The sequence below is a fragment of the Podarcis tiliguerta genome (assembly GCF_965153285.1).
Source record: "Podarcis tiliguerta genome assembly, chromosome: 2".
NCBI classification, from domain to species: Eukaryota; Metazoa; Chordata; class Lepidosauria; order Squamata; family Lacertidae; genus Podarcis; species Podarcis tiliguerta.
This window is the reverse complement of record NC_139535.1, coordinates 54,792,645-54,801,759: the sequence shown is the minus strand read 5'-3', so window position 1 is coordinate 54,801,759 and position 9,115 is coordinate 54,792,645. Positions and strand designations below refer to the sequence as shown.

The 9,115-nt window shown below is 45.6% G+C and overlaps 1 long non-coding RNA gene across 1 annotated transcript; it reads left to right on the top strand.

The window, feature by feature from the left end:
• The first annotated feature begins 583 nt into the window (after positions 1-583).
• Positions 584-9,055, top strand: LOC310672430. The gene is made up of 3 exons (XR_014508570.1): positions 584-664; positions 5,472-5,648; positions 8,273-9,055. It is a non-coding gene; the product is annotated as an uncharacterized lncRNA (long non-coding RNA).
• Positions 9,056-9,115: the final 60 nt, after the last annotated feature.

Here is a 9,115-nt window from a genome sequence, read left to right as displayed (position 1 = left end):
CTCACTTTCCAAAGGAGGTGTAGTAGAGTTCAGACCACTGTTCCTCGGCATTGCATACATCCATTTAATTGGCCATTATCTAATGGTGGTGCTGAGCTACATATAAAAGTGGATGAGGGTGGCAGAAAAGAATGGTCAGCTGGCAGTTTTGCACCGGACATTTCAGAAAGAGAGGAGGACAAGGCAGCAGCAATCTATGTTGTGTGCATGTTTGGCTTACTATGAATGGAAAAGATCTAGGGCAAGTTACAGGTCACCAGAACCGTATGCAGAGCATAGAATATTGTTATGTTCACCCCTCTTCTCCACATGGTGAGAAGTTCCGGTAGTGCGGTACTTGCCTAGGTTCGGTTCGCTTTGGAAGGAAATTACTGGAGACTTATTGATGTTTTGTAATATTTGCATTTCCTTACTGATATCTAGTCTGGGCATAGGTGGAGGCACAGTTTCAACCAAAGCTGGCTCCAGGTTTCATACGCTCTTGGTCAAAACTCTTTTTGTGGGCCCTTCTCCCTCTGAAACTACTTTCTTGCTGCCGTTGTCTCCTCTTCCTCCTCACCACTACTGTTGTCAGCTTTATTGCCAGGCAGAGAGAGGATCAGCAAGCAGGCTGTGGTATCTACTGCTCTTGAGTTTTTCCTACAAAGCACATTTGGAGATTCAGGTGACTTTATATTCCCATGTCCACCTTGTGGGGCCAAAAGCAGCTGGGATAAAATTTTGATTAGGAAAACGTAGGGCAGGGGGAGTTAAACACCCATTCTACCAATGTGGGACTTCAATTAAATTAGCAGCACCCCACAGCTACAATTCAAAAAGCAACAGGGGACAGTATCCAATGCACTCATTCCTTTAGCAGGAAGATTTGTACTTGTGCAACATAACTACTTACCCACCCACTGCCCTGTGCACCCCACCCCAAATTTGCTCGGGTGGGGGGGATACAGAATATATTGATAAATCTTTGTGCTTGCAGAAGGAGGTAGCTAGTGCTACAATGGCTACAAGACAGGAGCTCCAGTCACAGCGTTGGAGTAGCCAAGAGGGGGCAGGGAGGGGCAGCTGCCCCCAATCAATAAAAAAAATTAAATACCGTATGTTTTGCTCTATAATACTCACTTTTTTCCTCCTAAAAAGTAAGGGGAAATGTGTGTGCGTCTTATGGAGCGAATGCAGCCTGCCCAGCTATCCCAGAAGCCAGAACAGCAAGAGGGATTGCTGTTTTCACTGCACAGCGATCCCTCTTGCTGTTCTGGCTTCTGAGATTCAGAATATTTTTTTTCTTGTTTTCCTCCTCCAAAAACTAGGTGCGTCTTGTGGCTGGTGCGTCTTATAGAGCGAAAAATACGGTACATAGCAAACTGAGGCTCTGCCCCCCTAACAAAAGACCTGCTCCCCCTAACAAAAATCCTCGCTATACCCATGAGCCACAGGTCATTTTAACATGTAACTTTGTTCTCACAACCCTTTGAGGTTGCCTAGGCTGAGGGAGAGCCACTTGCCCAAAGTCTCCAAGTTTGGTATAAAGCTTGAGCAGGGATTCAAAGCACATCCAAACCACCGTGCTCTAGCCACTACATCACATTATATAATTTGTAAAGTATTCCTGAAATAAATTAAGCTGAAGTCACATTGCATTTTGAAGTGTTTTTATCATTTGACAATCTTCCCCTGCTTCAATTAATGTACATTACAACCACTCACAAGTTATTTCCCCCCCAATTTTAAATGCCTCTCTCCCATTCTAGCTATTGCAGGAGTTGACACTCCCCGACTTGCCTGCTTTGGATAGTGGCCCACATTGCCCTGTGACTAGACACAGACACAATAACAGCACAGTGTGGCTGGTGATAATGTGAAATTCCCCCCCTCCTCTTTCTGCACTCTTCCCATCTCAGTAGGATTTTGTTTGCCACCACCCTCTTCCCTCTAGTCTAGAGAAACTGACAAAGTTAGAGAAAATGTCTTCTCATTTTGACCATCTGTGACTCTCCCTTTGCCAATGTTGTACCATCCAGGACTACGTCTCCCATCAGCCCCAGCCAGCATTGCCAATAGTTAGGGATGCTGAAAGTTCATAGCACCAGATTGGCGAAGGCTAATGTAACTTATCAGTGGAACTGGCAGGTTCAAGGGGAAACCTTGTCAATTTAGAGTGCAATCCTATAGATGCAGAACCAAGTTCCCTTGTTTTCCATGGGTATAGGACTGAAGCCATAATATGCCTGTGTCTTTCCTTGAAAAAAGATGGATATGTGAACATCATCAACCACTAAGTAGACCTTGCCAATTTCACTGGAGTCCAGCAAGGGTTGATGGTGCCACTGATGCTCGCAGTCGTGCAAAAGGAGGGGGAAGTAGGAAAGAGAGCCATGCCACACACCTATCCTGCCTAGTCATGTTATATGGGATCAGTTTCAATCTGTTACCTCCGAGGATGTGGACAGGCTGCTTGGATGAGTGAAACCAACCACATGTCTTCTTGATCCTTGTCCATCCTGGCTGATAAAAGCTAGCCGGGAAGGCCTGGGTGATGGGCTCCGTGGGGTGGTGAATGCTTCCCTTTGTGAGGGAGCCTTCCCAGACCTGCTGAAAGAGGCAGTCATTAAACCGCTTCTTAAAAAAAATCTTTAGACCCGGCCATAATGGCCAACTATCGCCCAGTTTCAAATCTTCCATTCTTGGGCAAGGTGATTGAGTGGGTAGTTGCTGAACAACTCCAAGCACGCCTGGAGGATGCAGACCATTTGGATCCCTTCCAATCAGGATTCAGGCCTCACCATGAGACTGAAACTGCCTTGGTCGCACTGGTTGATGATCTCCGGCGGGCTAGGGACAAAGGTGAGAGCTGTTTCCTAGTTCTGCTGGATCTCTCAGCAGCCTTTGATACCATCGACCATAACATCCTTCTGGACCGTCTAGAGGGGCTGGGAGCTGGGGGCACTGTCATACAGTGGTTCTGCTCCTTTCTCCTGGGCTGTGTCCAGAAAGTGGTGTTGGGGTATGAGGGTTCAGACCTCTGGGCTCTCACTTGTGGGGTGCCTCAGGGTTCTGTCCTCTCCCCCATGCTTTTTCATATCTATATGAAGCCGCTGGGAAAGATCATCAGGGGGTTTGGACTGGGTGTCCATCAATATGCAGATGATACCCAGCTCTACCTCTCTTTCAAATCAGAACCAGTGAAGGCAGTGAAGGTCCTGTGTGAGTGCCTGGAGGCAGTTGGAGGATGGATGGCGGCTAACAGATTGAGGTTGAATCCTGACAAGACAGAAGTACTGTTTTGGGGGGACGGAGCAGGCAGGTGTGGGGGACTCCCTGGTCCTGAATGGGGTAACTGTGCCCCTGAAGGATCAGGGGCACAGCCTGGGAGTCATTTTGGACTCACAGCTGTCCATGGAGGCGCAGGTTAATTCTATGTCCAGGGCAACTGTCTACCAGCTCCACCTGGTACGCAGGCTGAGACCCTACCTGCCTGCAGACTGTCTTGCCAGAGTGGGGCATGCTCTAGTTATCTCCCACTTGGACTACTGCAATGCGCTCTACGTGGGGCTACCTTTGAAGGTGACCCGGAAACTGCAATTAATCTAGAATGCGGCAGCTAGACTGGTGACTGGGAGTGGCCGCTGGGACCACATAACACTGGTCCTGAGAGATCTGCATTGACTCCCAGTACGTTTCCAAGCACAATTCAAAGTGTTGGTGCTGACCTTTAAAGCCCTAAATGGCCTCGGTCCTGTATACCTGAAGGAGCGTCTCCACCCCCATCGTTCAGCCCGGACACTGAGATCCAGCACCGAGGGCCTTCTGGCGGTTCCCTCATTGCGAGAAGTGAGGTTACAGGGAACCAGACAGAGGGCCTTCTCGGTAGTGGTGCCCGCCCTGTGAAACGCCCTCCCTTCAGATGTGAAGGAAATAAGCAGCTATCTTCTCTTTAAAAGACATCTGAAGGCAGCCCTGTTTAGGGAAGTTTTTAATACTTGATGCTGTATTGTTTTTAACACTTGATTGGGAGCCACCCAGAGTGGCTGGGGAAACTCAGCCAGATGGGCAGGGTATAAATTATAAATTATTATTATTATTATTATTATTATTATTATTATTAATCTCTTTGGAGAGATGCAGGAAGTTTGAAATGCGATTTGAAACCCACCTTCCTGCATGGCTGTAAATGGATTAAAAAACCTGATACCGGCACATTTAAAAATGTATTTTTGACTTTCATACAGTGCGAGCAAGATTCAAAAGTGCTTTAAGCAGCATTTGTGAAATTGCTTTTCGTATTATGGACTTCACTAAGTCTTTGTCCTAAACAAGGGAGCTGTTGCCTGACACATTGTGAGGAAAATGAGCCTTTGTGCGTAGCTTGTGGTGTGGCATGGGTCCTCTACTCTGTGGAGTGCAAATGCAAGATTCTTACACCAGGGACAAAGGTGTGATGGAATAAATGCATTCTTTCATTGCTCAAACTAAAAGGCTGCTGTATTTGAACTGGAAACATTACTGAGTTGCTGGCAGGTGAGAGAGGATTTGGCCACTAGTTCTCAGCAGGTCTGGGCAAGGTTGGAGAATGCAGTTGCTTATCTCCCCTCACCCATAAACATTCCTTCCTAGTCATTCATCTGTTTGCCAGATAAAGCCCAGCCATTTGAATCACACAGAGAGCAGGAATGGACAAGAATGACAGATGCAGATGATCAGCCCTCCAATTCCATCCTAGATGTCCCACCTGCTGACAAAGCACTGGGAGGTGGGGAAGGTGTTTGTCCTGTTGCTGGGCTGAGAGGCTGATCATTTGCAAGAAATGCAGATAGTATTACTGGGGAATGTGCAAGCCTTTGGGTTTATAAAATCCTTCACTTAAGGTAGCCCAGTAAAAGACAGAAGGCTTCCTACTTTGCCTTCCCCGCAATCTCCTTCCCCCTTCCTCTCTGAGGGCTGCTTTGCTTATTGTGATTTTAATTGGTACATGTTTTAGACCTTTGTTGTGTACCTGCTAAAACTGTAGCAATTAAGAGCATACAAAACCCTTGGCAGACTGCCCTGGTATATTTCCTTGGAGTTTAAAAAAACTGCATATGGGCATCAGGTATTACAGCTTTAGATGTAGGTAGCCGTGTTGATCAATGGGTGGGAAGAATACCAAAATCACCGTAGAAGAATAAATTTATGAGGGCTAACTAAAATGTCACAAAATTGTGAGCAAGCTGGAGATGGTGTATCAGTGTACATCTTAAAGCTGCAACATGTTAAGTACCCTTCCCAGACATTCTTCAGTTGTCTTCAACACAATCCTCTGTCCAGCACCATGTTAAGGTTGCAAAATTATAACTGTTCTATGCAACACATTAATTTAATGTGTATGAAAATGTCATACTTTGCATGGAATTTCTAGCTATGTAAGATGGAATCCCTGGTTCAGGAACACTTAACCAATCCAAGTCTCTGTTGTTTTTGTTTGATCCAACAACCAGCTCATCATTTCAGGAGGTCTCAGCTACATTTAATTCCCATGGACTTAATTCCCAGCCTTTATTCAAGGTTTCTAATGACACAGGAAAATACTGAGAAGGGCCAGTCTGTAGATTGTGCAACTCCAAAAAGCTGCAGACACAGTTTGATACCCAGAAAGTTGTCACTCTTTCCGTAAGGTGTGACCTCTTTTACTATTATAATCTTTTAGGTACAAGAAGTATGACACTGAGCACAAAGTCACAAGAGCCCAACTAACAACTTGAAGTGGCTAAAATATTTGGTGTAGTGTTGGGTAACCTAAGAAAGGTCCCAATATATTATAGGGAGCCATTGCAAAGGACCAAACCATGTGTGTGCATATTTGTTAATCCATGCTCTAGCCAGCAGAGGTGGATTTGGGGGAGCGCAACTGGTTTGCCCTCACTGGGCACTGAGTCGAGAGGATACCACAGGGTTTGCTGCAACAATGATGAGCAACAGAAGGCAAGAGGTGGGGTGGTGGTGGCAAATTTTGGCCTCACACAGGGCACCGCTTAAATTTTAAAGCCCAAAGTCTGCCACTGTAGCCAGTTAGACTACAGTGGCACCTTGGGTTACAGACGCTTCAGGTTACAGACTCCACTAACCCAGAAATAGTACCTCAGGTTAAGAACTTTGATTCAGGATGAGAACAGAAATTGTGCGGTGGTGGCACGGCGGCAGTGGGAGGCCCCATTAGCTAAAGTGGTACTTCAGGTTAAGAACAGTTTCAGGTGAAGAAGGGGCCTCCAGAACGAATTCAGTTCTTAACCCGAGGTACCACTGTATTAAGCAGGGGTGGAGGGTATCTATTTTTATTATCGCTAAATGGCCTGGGTTGGGATAGTTCTTACTTTCTTGTTCCATTAGGTTTAATTGGATAGGCTATGACTACTTTTAGATAGACCAGGCCCCTTTGATTTCATCAGGTTTTTGCATCAGTGAAAAGTATTTTGGGGTAGCTCAGCAGACTAAAACCAAAGTGGCAATAAAGATTGCACAATGCTAGGGATACCTTTGCCCTTAGACTCCAGTCTGCTCTGCACGCAAGTTGTTTCGTTGTAAATCCTGAGACTCAGCTTAGTGGCCTGGGGTTCTCTGAATCACTTATGAAATGTTCCTGGTTAGAAAGACTCAGGTTGCAGAGGTCACAGAGGTAGATCTGCTCTGCTTTTGTCCTAATCTTAATTTTATATGTCCAATGCCTTGCTTTCAAGAATGGGCAGAAGAAGGTGATGCTATAAATGAGGTCAGTTTTTAAGTGTAGGGTGAAAAGAAGTTTCTCAGGTAGACATTTCAGGGGGATTCTCTGCTAATGGTAACATGTTGTAAGTAACTGAAAGAAGACAAAGGAGCCCACTTTATCCCCTTCCCTTCCATGTGGAGGGACCATGGCACAGTGGTACAACATATATAGTATTTTGCTTGCAGGAGGTCCCAGTTTCAGTCTGTGACATCTTCCATTTAGAGGATCCCAGATCTGCAGCTGGTACAGATATCTGCAGGAAGACTTTGGAGAACTGCTGCCTTTCAGAGGAGGCAGTACTGGTCTAGAAGGGCTGGTGGTTGGATTCAGTATGATGCCCCTTCATACGTTCATACCTGCCTCCTCAGATACGCCCATGAAGGGCGGAGGACGGCACAGACAATAGGATTCTGCATGAACAGAATGATAATGGAATGAGATGTGAGTTTGTTTTCCCATCCTTTCAAGTTTGCCTGGTCAGTCACTTCCCTGCTAGAGGTGGGGTTCTTTAGCAGAGGCTGTCAGCAACATTCTGCATGTGCAGAAATTGCATAGCCGATTTCCGATACCCCAGCTCAGCTCTGCTCCAGATACTGGAAGCTGAACTCATCCTATAAATATGCACGTATTGCAAAAGCCGAATGTGGCCAGACGTTGTGTTTCACCTCTGTGACCGAAGGCAGCAGGTACTGTGTTTGAAACATTTGGCTCTTTAATGTCACACAGTTGTTCCATTAAGAGGGTGCCTTTGTTTATGCTCTGCCCTCTTTTGTATGGCAGGATGTGGGTGGGTAGTGAGCCAGGCCCGGAGATATCTCTTAATGACTCAGAACAATGACCCTCTGAGTATAAACTGGTCGGGCCAGTCCATGGCTGGGCTGTTGTGTGAGAGTTCAAAGGCCCAATTACATGTTAAAAGGAAATACAACCTGGCTACAAAACTTGTCTCCATGCCTTCCAGGGATAACGGCCAGGGATTCCAACAGTTTTAAAACACAGCATGGCAGTTTAATTCCTGGCTCCTCTGGAGTTCAGGCTGGTTAGTCGGGCTTGGAGAGAAAAATAATGTTCTCAAATAACTCTAGCAAAAGTAACGAGTTGTTCTTATAAGCTGAGAAATCACAGACTTGGGGATCTACAATAGGATATTACTCAGAGGGACAGTTGCACACAGTGGCAAGGTTATGTCTACAATGCCGAGATAGGGGTGGGAAATGAAGTGCGGTGGTGTGGTGGTTAAAGTGTTGGACTACAACCTGGGAGACTAGGGTTCAAATCCCCACTCAGCCATAAAGCTCACCGGGTGACCTTGGGCCAATCACTGCTTCTCAGCTTAACCTACCTTACAGGGTTGTTGTAGGGATTAAATGAAGCATAGAGAACAATGTACACCACCTTGAGCTTCTTCGAGAAAAAGGTGGGATATAAATGCAATAAATAAATAAGTGACACACAGCCTAGACTTTGGGTACAGAACTACAAGTCACCATGGGCCATAAATGCAGATAAGACAACTCTACTTCTGCATCTCTACAGTGCAAACCCACATGCCAGCCATTGACAGGTAAGAGTGGCACATGCAACAATTTGGATTTAATAGTGAAAATGTCAAAGAGGACTGCATTGTCACTGTGGCCTTCTGATAACAGCATCCTGCCCACAGCAATGAAGTTCCAGAGTGGCTGAACAAAAAAACTTCTAAGACAGCAAGTAATAGCCTTCCTTAGGTGTTAAATGTTTGCTCACTGAAATCCAGACACCTGAAGATTTGAGTTCCACAGTCAGAAATGTGGCAGAATTTCAAATATACGTAGTTGATGGAGGCAGCTTGAGGTAATATGGGACACAGGTAAACAAGATGGAAAGTATCCCACATACACTTCTTTACAATGAAGATTTCTTCAAACGATCAGATTTCACTGTCAGTCCCATAATTGCATCAATTACATACTCAATAAACAGAGCAGCAAGGATCACTGCTCTTACTAAAATTTGCCTGGCAACAGGAGAGACTGAATCCTCCCTATCCCTCCATTGGCTGAGAAGGTTATAATATCCCTGGTCTGTTCCTCCAGCTGCTGCGCTCCAGGTGACAGCAGTGGCATCCCAGAGGCCACATGCTGAGTGAACCTTGGCCCCCACCCCAAGCAAGGCAGAGAGCTTAAAAGTTCTTTCCTTACTGGAAAAACCTTGCTTGCATTGAACTTGCAGGATTTAAACAAGCAAGCCTTCAACCTTGTAGTTGTATGGTTGAAATTGCGCAAGTTTAAAGTGTGTAAGATGCAATCCTCCTATACTACGTAGCATTCATGTAGTGCTATCTCTGGGTGTTCAGATACATGATCTCTATATAGTTCTCTATAGTTCTTACAACAACCT